The following is a 14,447-nucleotide window of genomic DNA, read 5'->3' as shown; positions in this document are numbered from 1 at the left end:
GCTCAGAGAAAACTTCCCAGAGGGAAGGTGATATTTGAGTCTTGATAGGAACATGCCCAGTTTGGCAGAGGGAACATGCATCCTAATGGTCAGAGAAACACACATATAAGCCTTGGTATGAATATTCATGCTGAGTATAACTGCAAAGATTTCAGCGTGGCTGAGGTCTGAAGGGAGGTGTGTGTGGGGGGATGTGTCAGTGCCAGATTAAAGTGGGAAGGCAGACGGCCACAGTGTGACAAGGAATTTTTCTGCTGAGGAATTGGGAGGAAGCCTACTTTCCATAGGAACAGGGCTTGCTGAGTTTTAAAGAAATGCAAATTAAAATAATTAAAAATCCTCACCCATTGATCCCAATTCTGAGAGTCTATCCTTATATAGCAGAATTGTAATGTCAAATTGTTAGGAAAAAAATTGAACAAAGAGGAATTGTGGAGTAAACTCTGGTTGGTCTCTATTATCCAATTATGTAACTATTAAGATCGTTATTAAAGAACAGTATTCTATAGCTTGGCAAAAGGCAAACAGTATAGCATCAAGTGAGAAAAGTCTAGAAATAAAACTGACTATAAAAAGAAGCTCAACTTTATTACAAAATATGCTTAGCTGGACAATTAGAAGGCAATCTTCTAAAAGGTTAAAGTTGTTATCTGTGGGTAGGAGGGATCGTGGGGAACTTTATTTTGTGTTTTATATTCCAGTGGGTGATGGAGGGGAGGGTCCTATGCCCTGAGGGAGACACCAGGTACATAGCCCTCGGGTTTCCACCTCCCCAAAGCCACAGGGCTTGTGCCAGTCTTCCCTGAGCAGAAAGATAAGTCTGGGGCGGTTTGCAAGTGGATCAGAACACCCTAATTCTGAATGGGGACCATAAGGCTGAATGGTCTCCAAAAGGCTATAGACGTCCGTAGGTTGGAGAGATCAGAGTGGCCAGGGTATGTCCAGGTGGTGGAGAAAAAACTGGGTTTTAAGTGTATGAAAGCTTAGATGGGGGGATGTAACCCAAAACCTCCTGTGTAGCTCTCCAATGAGAGGTTAACAGTCCTTCTTGAAGATTTGTCACTCACTGGTGCCATATCTATATGTCCGTGGATGCCTTTAGGGAGAAGAGCGCTCCATCAAGCCAGTGGCTGTTTGGAAACATGTTTATAATCTTAGAAACAATCAAAGAGCTGCCGAGGGCTGAACACTGGCTAAGCACTTTATCTGCCTTGCCTCATTAATGCTCACAGGAGCGTCTTTGCAACTTGCTGTGTTTGCAGATTGGAAAACTGAGGCTGGCTGGGGTGGGTGGACCATGGAGGCAAAGCCTAAGTGCTGGAGGTTGACATGGGGTTCTGCTCTGTCTAGCTGCAAAGCCTGGGAATGGGATCGTGGACACTTGGCAGCACACAGCGTTCCATCTGTAAACAGTGAAGCTCAACGACCCACCAGGTGTCTCAACTTGCCTGGTCACATCTGATGAGAGAATCCAGCCCTGTGACATGCTGCCCACACTAGGTGATGAAGGAGCCGATGAACATGAGGCCTTTGGGGTGTACTAGGGCAGGACTTGAGCTTGGTAGGTGGCACCAGTGTCCTTACTCCTGGTCAGATGCCAAGTCCTGAGTTCTCTAGGGGTGTTAGTGTGACAGCCTTGTCACCTGCTGGAGACACCTCTGAGCAAGCTGTGTGCCCTCAGGAAGATTCCTTCACCTCTCTGAGCCTATTGTTCTCACTAAAACTTGGTAGGGCTCAATTCAATGATTTCCAAAGTGTCTCTAATTCTTAGATGTGATTCTGCGTCACACCTTGGAAAAAAATATGGCTCCTTAGAACAAAATGTATGATTCCTTATAACAAGAAGCAGTGTGAAACTGCAGGAGTCTCCCCTGGAGTCTCAGATGTGTGAGCCAGGGGAGACGCTAGACTGGAAAAGTTTAACTCCCACAAATGGAACACTGGGTTAGAGACATGAAGCCATGTGGACGGTTCCCTTGCTAGTTCAGGAACAGGTAAAACGGACCTGGACCTACGGAGTCAGAAGTCAGGGTACGGGGTGGGGGGAGGGATGCTTCTGGGGGCCTTTGTTTCCATGGTGATCTGAATGCTGATTCCACAGGTGTGCTCACCTGGTGAGGTTTTGTTGACTTTGTCCTCTTTTCTACATGTTTTAAAAAATCACCTTAAAAAAAACAAATTCTAACAGCATCCAAAGAGAGTGATGGGGTGGGAAGTGCTCTCATGGGCGTCAGCGAGAGGACAGGAGCTCCTGGTCAGCAGGGGACCTGGGCAGGTCACCTTCTCTCCTCTGATCTGTGGGAGGTCACCGGGGCCACTGAGTCATTTTACAGATGGTCACCTGAGGGTCTGTGCAGTTATACCCCCAATCTGGAGCTTGCATGGGTGCAGGATGGGCTGTCCTGAAATCCAGAGCTTGCATGGGTGCAGGATGCGCTGTCCTGAAATCCAGAGCTTGCATGGGTGCAGGATGCGCTGTCCTGAAATCCGGAGCTTGCATGGGTGCAGGATGCGCTGTCCTGAAATCCGGAGCTTGCATGGGTGCAGGATGGGCTGTCCTGAAATCCAGAGCTTGCATGGGTGCAGGATGGGCTGTCCTGAAATCCGGAGCTTGCATGGGTGCAGGATGGGCTGTCCTGAAATCCGGAGCTTGCATGGGTGCAGGATGCGCTGTCCTGCAGCACACTGCCCTGAGCCCCGAGCCCTGGCAGGAGCTGCCAGCTCTCCTCAGCCTTCAACAGGTGGCACTCTTTGCTCAGCATCAGGATCACAGCCCCACGGCATCGGCCAGAGTGCTTACCTCTGAGACAAAGACCTGCCCTTCCTGGGAGTGGGTCTTGTCCCAGAGGTCCTCACTCAGCTACTCCTTGACTTAGACCCTCAGGGCCTCCAGAGGTACCCTGCACTGGTGGCCCCTCAGTCCCCTTCTGTGGGGAGCACTCCCCAGCCCTCTGCCTGCCTTAGCTTGGGCTCTGTCTGCAGTCGCGGTTGTCCTTCTTGGGGACTATCTTTGAAAACAAGAGAGAGAGAAATTTCTGGAAGCTTCAGTGAAAGCTCCAACAGAGAAAAGAGCATGAATATTTCATGAAGGCGGCTGCAGTTATTAAACAGCACTATGAAACCAAGTGTGTTGGCAGGAATCTGGGAAGACTTCGGCAGCCCAGAGTAGGGACAGCTCGGGGAGAGCCCCTGCAGGCCCCGAGGGAAGTCACCAGCCTTCCTCCCCTCCAGGTCTCTGAGAAGTGTCCCCTCTGTCCTCACTCCAGGCACATTCCAGAGTGGAGTATGGAGACAGGAGCTGAGCCAGGCAGGACAGGGGACAGCACTTGACACTAGGACTTGGACCCTGGGACCACAGTTCTAGAAGATGGGGCGCTCTGGGGCATTGCTTCCCTGGACTTGAGGGGCCTATAGGAAGAGGTGTTGAACTTGGGGTGCCCCAGGAGGCTGCCCGGGAGCCTCCGATGTCTCATCCAGGGGAGCTCATGGCTGGGAAGGCACGGTGGGAGCAGTTGCTGTGGGCCCTGGTGAGGGTGGGGCACACGGAGAGGCTCCCTGACCCCTGGTGCCCACATGGCCCCAGGCTGCCCCAGGTCCTTCTCCTCCATGCTTCCTGCTGGCCGTGGTCTAGGACACGCAGAGGCCTGTGTTTAGTCTCCCCCTAAAGAACTGAAACATTTTCCTGGGTCTCCTCTGTGTACCTCCCCTCTTCTAGAGCACCTGCCTTCTGCAGAGATAAGGAAAAGAGCAACACAGCCACAGGCTGGGGACGTCACTGGCCCAGACGCTGGGCTCACTTAGCACGTGGCGTACTTAACTTCTTGTACAGTTCTGAGGTAAGTACTGTTATTACCCTGTTCCACAGAGGAGAGCGTCAAGGGTTAGAGAGACAAAGTGAACTGTTCACAGTCACAGCACTAATGGATGTCAGAGAGGATTCGAAATCTAAGTGTGGGGAAGGCAGAGCCCACATCCTTAATCCACCTGGTTGGTTCCCAATTCCCTGATAGTCCCAAAAAGAGGTTTGGGGGAGGGGAACTTAGAGCAAAAACCAAAGAGCAAAGGCCTGGGAACCAGAGAAAGTCTGGGTCATTTTGAAGCCTGGTAGTTATGCTGAGCATGGGGTGAGCTGCAGAGAGTCTCCGTTTCCCCAGCTGCTACAAAGACTAATTGAAGAAAAAACTGTGAGTTGACAGTCCTGGTGCCTGGCATACAATAGGTACTCAATAAATGCTAGAATTCCTCTTTTCTCCAGGCTTCCCAGGGAAGCCCAGCCGGACAGAATTCTTTTACAGGATCCTTCTGCTCAGGAAGAGCTTCCTCAGAGAGACGGAGCAGAGGCTCCAAGCCTGAGCTAGGGGCCTACTGGACCTTCTGTCCCTGCCGTGGCCTCTCGTTGTCTCTACTTATCAGATAGTGCTAGCCCTCCACAACTGAGAGCTCGGGGTGGCAGAAAACATGTCTCCTCCGTTCACTGTGGGATTCCATTGTAGCAGCAGAGAGCCCAGAGAGGACTCAACAAATGTCTGCGGGTGGACAGACAGACTGATGGGTGGTTTTAGGGATGGACGGATGAGGGGGTGGGTGGGCGGGTGAGTGGATGGATCACTGGATGCGTTGATGGTCAGATGGAGGATCTTCATTTGCAGGGTTCTGCCTCACGTGTGTAGACACGGGTGTTTGCAGGCACACCGCCCTGTTTACTGCGAACTCCTTGTTTTTACCATCCTGGGTTAGGCAGGAACAATACCCAGGGCTGCCCTGCCCAAGCAGATAAGGCACTGTCCGGCCCAACGTCCACAAGTAAAATAACTCCTAGACCTTCTCCTCCTTCTCCAACTTCTTGGGGCGGGGGGATCCTCTCTGGCAAGAGTAGGTGCCAGACTCTATTCCTTGTTGCCAGGGTGGCCCTCTGTGCAGGGAGAGGGGCCACTTCCGACTGCTGGAACCTCATGCTCCTCTTCCATTTGTGTTTCTTTGGGTGCTGAGGGGAACTGATAAACACTGAGACCCGGCGGCTCATTGCTTTGCTTATCAGAAGATGGCTCTTCATTGCCCTGCGTATGTGGGGAGCAGGTGGTTCAAAAGGCCACATGATGTGTTTGTGAGAGGAGCCAGTGGCTTGGCAGGGACAGGGTCCCAGAGGAGAGAGCAGAGTTCAGGGAGGAGGGAGGAAAGGCGGGGCCAGAGGCATCTTCTGCAGATAATCTAATGTTCTTATCAGTGGCACGTTTCCCCAACACATGTGTTCCATGGACTTGACCTTAATCCCTGGAAAGCAAAATGGCGGCTTCAGTCTATTGGGCTCCAGGGGAGTGGACTTTGATGTTCTTGACCAGAGATAAGCCCTGGGTGTCTCTTGGCTGTGTCTCTCCCCCAACTCCTCCTGCCACACTCTTCAGCTTTCTTCTTCCTTGCAGAAGCCCGAGGGGGCTCTCCTCCCACCCACCCTATTGCCTGTCTATGCGGAATCAGATTAGGCAGAGCCCCGAGGTGCCCATGGCCGAGAGGCGCTCAGCCACGTCATCCTGCTGGCCATCTGATGGCCTGTATGTATTCGTGGAGTGACAGGTTCCCCAGGAAGACAGGCATGGCAGACTCCTGGGAAAGAGAAGCAAGACTCAGGAGGAAGGGAGGGAAGGCAGGGGAGGAGAGCCTGGCGGGGCCGAGCTCCTGGGGCTTCTGAGGGCCCTTTTGTGGTCTGTTATTACGATAAAATCCAAACCCCGTAGCTGGCCTGTGGGGTCCCTTCCCATCTGCACCCTGTTATCATTTTTAAAAATATTTTTTACCTTTAATTGAAGCTTGGTAATTGTGCACCCTTATGGAAGGCAGAGTGTACTTTCGCGAGTATCACAGTGTGTCTACAAGGTGGAATTATTGGACCCGAGGAACTGGCAAATCTGTCACCTTAAACAGTCATCACTTTGTGCTGAGCAGTCGAAGTCTTCTCTACTAACTATTTGAAATATTCAATGAATATCCGCTGACCATGGCTACCTTCTATGCGGCATGGAGCATTGAGAGTTACTCCTATCCAGCCGCGCCAGTAGCAGCGCTGACCGTGAATCCTCGTTCCCTACCCCCTTTTCATGCCCATGTCCCGGGGATTGGTTGTGCTGCCTCACTGGCAGGGCCCCTGTGCTGAAGTACTGACCCCACTCCCTTGTTCTGCCAGGTGTCCCCTCTTGTCCGCTGACCTGAGCCCTGCTGTCATTTCCTGGGGAAAGCATTTATTGATCCGCCATGTATCTCAGGTCCCCTTCTGCTCTGTGCCTTCTCTCCCATGTAACTCTTGTCATCACAACTGTATCTTGATTTTTGAGTTATCTGTTTTAAAAAAACGATGATAAACTCCATGATGCTTGGAATGGTATTGGGCTATACTATCCATTTCCTCTCTACTGAGAACATGGGATAGAGTCGGACATTTGTTGAATGAGTGAACAGACAGATGGAGGGAGGAATCGAGAGAGATGGAGGGAAGAGTGAAGAGAGGAAGAGAGGAATCAGGAGTGGAGGGTGGGGCTACCTCCAAGGGCAGCTGGTTTCTCTCTGAGAAGACATTCATAGTTGATCACAAATGGGAGGAGCAGTGGGATGTGATCCCAGACCAAAGACTCCTGTGAACTCCTTCTAATTCCCCAGGCTAAATTCTCACCCAAGCCCCATTCTGTGGAGCCCAGGAGTGGGGGACGCCATGGACTCTTGGCTTCGGCCACCCAGCTGGGACATTATTTATTGCTGTAGCCCTGCTGGCTGGTAAGGTGCCCATCCTCCATCCTTTTATCACGTACTTTCTTCATCAAACTGTAAACCAAGAGACAGGCTCAGCAATCATTAATCGCTGTTCTTGGATGAGCACTAGGTCATATAATTGCACATTTTACAGCGTCCACCCGGGCTGCGGTTCCAGCTCTGTAGTCATGCGTGTCCTCTGGAAGCATCACAAACAAGACTCCTTGCTAAGATCAGGGGGGCTGTGAGCGCCAGGGGGGCGGTCAGAAAGATCCCGAAAACAATTTACTCTCCGTAAAGTTGCTGAGGATCTTGGGGCCACTGCATTTTGGTTTGCTGCTAAGTGAATATGTAACTACTTTATATATTTCAACAAAATTAAACTTAAACCTACAGAATTAGGTTTATTAATTTCTGTCAGGGCTCAATGGGGGAATAAGAATGGCCATTCATTATGGACACACAATTACTAGAGACAAAAATGAAGCCCCGCACTATTAAGTACAATAAAAATGTTGAACACTGAGGAAATTTTCATTAAATATAATCTATTCTTTATATTACTACACTTAATCCTTGCTGTCTGCTTCTCTGTTTTTCTCCAACCTATTTAATTTTATTACTTAACTTTTTATAAATGTTTCTTAATATAATTATGATTAAATATTTGGGAGGAGAAAAGAACGTTAGTCTCTTAAAAAAAAAGAGAGAAGAAGGAGAGGAGAAACCTCCTTTCATTTCCCCTTTTGTTCACTCCTAAAATGGTAAAAAATGATTTTTTTTTTAAAACAAGTAAGTGCTAAGTGGGATTTTATATTGGGGCAAGGCTGACGCATGAGAGAAAGGGAGGCAATAAATAAGAAAGAAGCCCCAATCAGCAATCGTGGTTGAGCTCTTTATATTGCACATTTAAACAAAAATCCATCGCCCTGCTGAACGCGCCCATGGATATGAGCGGGGCTGGACTGTGTAATTACAAGATGGCCAGCTAATGTTATTGCTGGCACTGCGCGGCCACATTCAGGAACCAAGGACTCATTCTCCAGCCAGGATGAGTTCTGCTTCCTCTTGCAGAGGGTGATCACTGGTTCTGCTCACTAGAGGAAGAGGGTGGAGGGCAGGGATTGAGCACTGAGGGGTGACGGCCTCTCAGCAGAACCTCAGTGTTTTGAAAACAAGGTAGGCCGGTCCTGTGTCCGTGGGCAGAGGGGTCGGGGAAGCTGGATGGCCATGGTGCACATTTAATTTTCCCTGACAAAATGTGGCGCCGTGATCATCTTTAAGTTTCATGTCATGGCCTCACGTACTTTTAACACAGCCCGGTCAAGGAATAGTGATCATATAGGCAGGGGACCAGGGATATTGAAACTAAACAGTGATTCTCCCACTCACACCCATTAACGCTGCTTTAGGGACTTGCTCAGACCCTGGGGGCCTTGGTGGCACGGCCAGCTCACCTCAGGACTCTAACCTCGGGCATCTCCTGCACAGTTGTAAGATCCATCAGTTTCTGCTTTCTTCCAGCTGTGTGAGATAAGAATCAAGCTTTCCTTCAGACTCTGTCATGCATTTGGGCCCTATCCTTAGTGGACTTTGCCATCTTCCTTGGGTAGGCACTTGGCGTTTGCACTATAACGACTGCCATTCGTGGCTGAGACACATACGTGGAATGGTGACTTTTTTCCATTTATAAATTTGTTTCTTTGGCAACTGACATTGTTGGTGCCATTGCTATTATTTCTGTTTGTAGGATTCCCAATCTGGGTGGGTGGCTGGTAGCTGAAGTCTGGGAATCTCCTTTTACCACCATCCCTGGCCCTTTACCCCCTGGCATACTGGAGGCCTATTTCCTGAGCCCCTGGCTCTTCTCTGGAGTCCCCTGTGTGTTGCAGAGCATGTCTTGCAGGAACTCTCAGAGAGGGATGCGGGGACATAGAAATGCCAAGGACTTGCCCTGTTGGAGAAGTCGCCCCACATAGCACCATGGAAGCCTCTCCCAGCGTTTCCTACTAGATCATCTTATTTCAGACTTCTGCCTTATCTGCACTTGAGCTGACAATCTTCATATTATTTATTAGCTTCCTTTATTTCTTGGCTTCCCTATCAGGAAATCAGGTCATGAGAGCTGGGATCTTGTCTCCCCTGCTCACTGTGAGCCCTGTGCCAAGAACAGTAACAGATCCGCTAGGCACTCCATAAATATTTGCTGGATAAAGAAATTAATGAGTTGATTAGCGAGCTTGCTTAACCATAGGACTCTACCTGGAGCAGGGGGTATCGGGAAGTTTGGCCCTCACGGGATGTAGCTCACCTTCACACAGAGGGTGTGAGGTTCTCTAACAGAACCACAACACGCATCAGCCTTCAAAAATGAAATCAATAGCAGCCTCTGCCATGCCACCTGCTCCCAACACCTCCAGCACCGGCTCTTCAGCCAACTGAACAGAAAGCCCAGCCTTTGGGCCCTCGCCCCCTTGAGGGTTTGCTATTATTTTCTGAAACAGTGTGCATGAAAGCTCGATTCTCATCTTGCAGAGTTGGGAGAAAGTGGGAAATAGATTACGCTTGAAACTGGACTATGGTGGCCAAATTTGAGCTGAGATCAATTCACGAGAGGTCGAGGTGTACTTTCCAAGGATTCAAGATTCTGGATCAGTAGTCTCCAAACTATTTTAAAAATGTGTATGCGTGGTGTGCATGTTCATGTGTGTACACGGGTAAATAGGAATTGTGTACATGTATGCATATGCTTTTATAAATCATACCTTTATATCAACATACTAATATATTAAGACTATTACAAAGCATGTAAAATTGAATTTATAGTAGAAGAAATAAAAATAACGTTAAATAGAAATGTTGGTATTTTCTTTATATATCTGTGGAATCATTATATATATAACTTTTTGGAAACCCTGATTTGGGATAGTACTCACCATACTTTAGTTTATAAAGGAACCACCTCGAAGGCATCTTAAAACATGTGGATGTCTGGGCTATGGATGTGGCTCAGTAGCAGAGCACTTGCTTAGTGTTTGCAAGGATCTGGGTTCAATCACCAGCACCAGAAAACCAGAATAAAACACGTAGATTTCTGAACTCCTGTCAGAAGGTGAAGTCCCTAGGACTTGTGATTCTGCATTTCCTCCCACTTTAAATACTGACCTGGATCTCTGAGCATCACTATTTGGGCAGATTTAAGCAAAGCAACCTGTTGGAATCATGTAGCTTAGCTTCTGGTTGAGATGGCTTCATAAATAAGTAAGAAAATTGTAGGCTTCCGGCTTTGTTGGAAAGGCTTAGTTAACAAAGATAAGGGTCATGGGCCTCGCATTTCTGCAACTTTCCTTAATGGACTATTTTCAGTATCTTCCACAGGGGATATTGATGTTCTATAAGTCATGAATTCTTTAGATTTAGTGCTAAATGGTGTTGTTGCTTGAAAGTGGCCCAGTGACATTCACAGCCTCCTATTTTGGATCCCATACTTTAGGTCTCACTCAGTGCTAGTCAATTTTCTTTAGCACCCCCCAAGAAAGAGCGCCACGAGATTTATTACCAATTCACAGATGTGGAAACCGGGGTCTCGAGAAGTAATTTCATCAAGGTCTGGTCCCCCAAACAATACAAAGCAAAACAAAGGAGAACGAACAAAAGTCTCCTGGCTCCACACCTGCAGAGTGAGATATTAAAACCCAGGGAAAGTATAGAGATTGCGAAGGTCCACAGCGAGGGCTGGTCATGGAGCTGGCTGTTCCTGGGCCTCCTAAGTCCAGTTCCGTATGTTGTATACAACGCTGTTAGGGTGCACCCTAACACCCCTCAGCTGATGGCTGGCTGGACCTGCTGGAGCTCTTCCACAGTTCTATGTCCCCTCAGGCGCTGCTTTAGTCTCCTGCTCACTTATCACCTCCCAGGGACAATAGTGACCTGCTCACAGCAAACTCAAGCAGGATGCAATTCACCAGGCCCCACACTCCCACCAATGAAAGGACCCCAGAGCTCCGCCCTGGTGGCTTCGAGGTGCCACATTCTGCCATCCACGTGCTCAGCGGGTGTCCCCACATGCTTCCCTCTGCTCTGTCTGTGTGCTTGGCGTCAGTTAAGAGCAGCAGCCTGGTGCCAAGCGCTCTCCACCTTCTCCACCCGCCTGATGTTTTGGCATTGTCTACACGTGGCCTCGGGGGGCATTTTGATGGATGCTTTTTGCTTCTGTCACAGTAATATTAACCTTGTTTAATAATCTATTAACAAAGAGGATAAAGGTCTTATTAACATTCACATGTTTCTTTTTGCCACTGGAATAACAGTCTTTTGTCCATTCGAAAGACCTTTTTTTTTTTTTAATGACAGGTTGATAGATGTGGTGGAAAGGTCACTGGCAGAGACAGTGGGTCACCTGGTTCAGACCCTGGCCTGCCACTTACCGGCAGTGTGACCCTGGTGAGGTCCCCTGACCTCTCTGAACCTCAGTTTCCTCATGTGTGAAGTGGGGCAGTTGAAATCCACATTGCATCTTTCATTTAAAAGTTGAGAAAATGTATACACAGTGCTAACTTGGAATACAGAAGGCGCTCATATGTGTTGTTCTTCTCCCCACTCTTACACCCCACAAAATGGGTTTCGTGGATTTTAACGAATGCTGTCCACAAGTCCCCTGGTCATGAATGAGGCTTGACTTGGTTTTGATTTTATCCAAGCCCAGAGACAAACCCATCCTGTCCACACAGTGGGCTGCCTTCTCAGGAGCCCAAGAAGAACAGGAAAAGAAAGCAACGTGCAGGGCTATCGTGGACCTTAGGAAATAACCGGCAGGAAAGACAAATAGCCTACTACATATTTTTTTTTTTTCTGAAATGGCTCTTCCCATAATTACACATGTATGCCTCCATACCATCCTGAGCTGAGCAAATCAGGCTACCTCTCTGGCCATTAATAACAAGGCAGAAGCAGCCAAGGGGCAGACCAGCTAAATATTTGTAACTGAAGCCCAGGGATACTCTGATGTCCCCTTGTCCATCTCTGTTTTCCCATCATTCTGTCTTTTTCAGAGCCTGACTACAAACCCCCGCACACGTGGCTTCTCAAGGTGGCGAGTCCCCTGAAGCTGGGGAGACGGCAAAATAAACAAGTGACAGGGCTTCAAGTCACAGAGCCAAGTGCTAAGGGAGGACATGGAGACTCGAAACGCTTGTTAGAGGACAGAGGTGTCCTTCAGGAAGTGCACGTTTCTAAGTCAAAGATTTAAAATCCCTGAAATGCTAGGAAATTTGGGGAGAGGTTCAAAAATGCTACACACATCTATGGAGCCGCTCACACTCCACTGCTACCAAGTGGAGCTCTTGAGGAAAAAAATATCCACACCCAGCACATCCCACTACCCCTCCTCCAGGTTCACCCAGTCTGAGGTTCTGAGGTGGGATTCAGATGCTGACTTTTTAAAAAGCCTCCACCATTGAGAATAGTGCCCTGGCCCAAAAGGGTGGTGAAGGCTGGGTGGTGGAGGCCACTTGGGAGGGACGGACTCTGCCTCCCCTGTTCAGGATTATCTGGCACAGAAGCACAAATGCACTTATTTCTACAGGGATCCAGACTAATATTTGCATTTTTTTTTTAAAAAAAAGGAAAAAGTGCTTCCTAGGTGATATTTTTTTCCTTTGGTCAAATATATTCTTCAACAGAGAAACACTCATCCCCCCTTCTGGACTAATTGCAGCTGTTGCTGATGGTGTCTGCATTAAGTTCAGCGCTGCCTGCTGTGGTTAGGGATGAGCATCAACACGCAGAGGGGCAGCTGCTGTTGGGGGGAAATTATTACCATTTCAGATGTCACTCAGCTTGACGTGTGATTAAGGGGAACAGGAGGCCCCTCCTGTCTCGGCTGTGGGCAGACACAAAAACGGAAATCTGTTTCCCCAGACTGGCATGCCACTATGTCATAACCAATGCCTGGTACCCCAGCCACTTCCCCGCACATCCAGGAGCTTGAAGCATTTAGCTTCAATTATGGATGTCACTTGTCACTTCTGGGATGCTGACTACATTAGTAAACCTGTTTTTTTTGTTTTTTTTTTTTTTTTTTTGAGGATTTGATTCAGGTGTCTTGTGGATAAATAGCATTTATCTATTTTCCTTGCATTTCCATGTTGTGTTCACGGAACAACACAGAAGCAGAATCACCTTAATTTTCAAGTCCCTGGAGTGGACAGATGTGGCATTGCATGAAGTTTTCCAAGGGTCTGCACCATCCTTTGAGAGTTCTGTTTAACTGAATACACCGAATGGTTGAACCAGTAGCTTCCTTGTGCACCCAGGGACGCTGCGACCTTCAAAGGGGAAGGGACATGCTTGGCAGGATATGTGGAGCCTAGGGGAGCAGAATGGGGCAGACTGGACTCCCATGGGGAGAGTGTAGCTGAGCCAGGTCGGGAAGAGAAGGTGACCTGGGGGGTGGGGGTGGGGTGCATATTGCAGAGCTGGAGTGTCCTGTGCTAACATGGCCCAGCGTGGTTCCAATCAATCTTACTTCTGGGGGCAGAGGCTGTGGCAGTGCTAGGGTAGATAGGGTTAGAAGGAGCTGGGGTTGAGTCCTGACTCTGTCCTCAAGCACCTGGGTCCTGATAAGTCACAGTGGCCCTCAGTGTGTCCTAGAATGAGGAGAATTCGGCAGGTGACACCTAGGTACCAAGACCATAATCGTGTTGCCTCTTTGAACCACTTGGGTGACCTGCACAGCACATGGCAACCAAGGACAAGGTCACACTAGCACAACTCTGGAGCAAGGCCAGGTTAACTCTTTAGTGGATAGATTGTAGGGATACCTAGGAGAAACCATGTCAGCAGAGATGAGGCAGAGGGGACTATTACCGGCTGCACAGAGGTACTGCAGTATTTTATCTACTGGAACAACTGTGTTGGTCCAAACAGGATGAATATCAACCTTGGTACCATGGGTTGTTAACTGAGTGGCTTACTTTATTCCAACCTTCTGCTTAGACTAGATAATATCTATATGGAGAGGGATAGACTATTCCTCATGAATTCACTCAGAAGGTTCCTGGTGAGACCCTCTGTATGACTCACAAGTGCTAAGCACCTGCTGTTTACTAAGTATTATGTTACAGATTGATAAAGGTGAACAGGAAATATCTCAGCTCCCAGTGAGCTCATGGTCAAGGTCAAGGGAGGAAGACAGGCAGGTAAATAGGCAAGACAGAGCCTTCAAATAAATCAAAACCTCATGGAGGACAGAGGAGAGCATCTGCCAGGGGCACTTAGAGACAGTTTTAGAGACATTTAAGCTTTCCTCCTCCTCCTCCTCCTCCTCCTCCTCCTCCTCCGGAGTTTTATTTTGTTACAAGATAACACCAAAAATAAATACCACTTGTTAAAAATTAAAAGTTCAAAGATAAATCTAAAGACCCTTCACTTTAACTCAATCATAGATAACCATAATTATTAGTTTGATGTGAAAGTTTGAGTCTGTTGCTCTAGGAAATGGTAACAGTGTGTCGCCGTGTATGTCAGATGTGTGTGCGCGTGTGCACATAAGCTCTCATTTTGTGCATAACACCGTAAGCCTGTGCTTTGTTACTCTCAAGAACCTCCAATCTGCCAGGAGCTATGACACATGCCTACAATCCCAGCTACTCCAGAGGCTGATGCAGGAGGATCACAAGCTCAAGGCCAGCTTCAGCAATTTAGTGAGC

The 14,447-nt window shown here is 48.4% G+C and overlaps 1 long non-coding RNA gene across 1 annotated transcript in view; it reads left to right on the top strand.

Annotated features, from left to right (window-relative positions):
* Positions 1 to 4,087: 4,087 nt before the first annotated feature.
* Positions 4,088 to 14,447, top strand: part of LOC120888101 (uncharacterized) — a 50,947-nt gene continuing 40,587 nt past the window's right edge. Inside the window, exon 1 of the long non-coding RNA XR_013431229.1 lies at positions 4,088 to 4,184. This is a non-coding gene — a long non-coding RNA (uncharacterized LOC120888101). The remainder of the gene's footprint in view (positions 4,185 to 14,447) is intronic.

Source organism: Ictidomys tridecemlineatus, chromosome 15 (assembly GCF_052094955.1).
Source record: "Ictidomys tridecemlineatus isolate mIctTri1 chromosome 15, mIctTri1.hap1, whole genome shotgun sequence".
Lineage (NCBI taxonomy): Eukaryota > Metazoa > Chordata > Mammalia > Rodentia > Sciuridae > Ictidomys > Ictidomys tridecemlineatus.
Note: the sequence above shows the minus strand (reverse complement) of the source record. Positions and strands in the feature narration are given on the sequence as shown.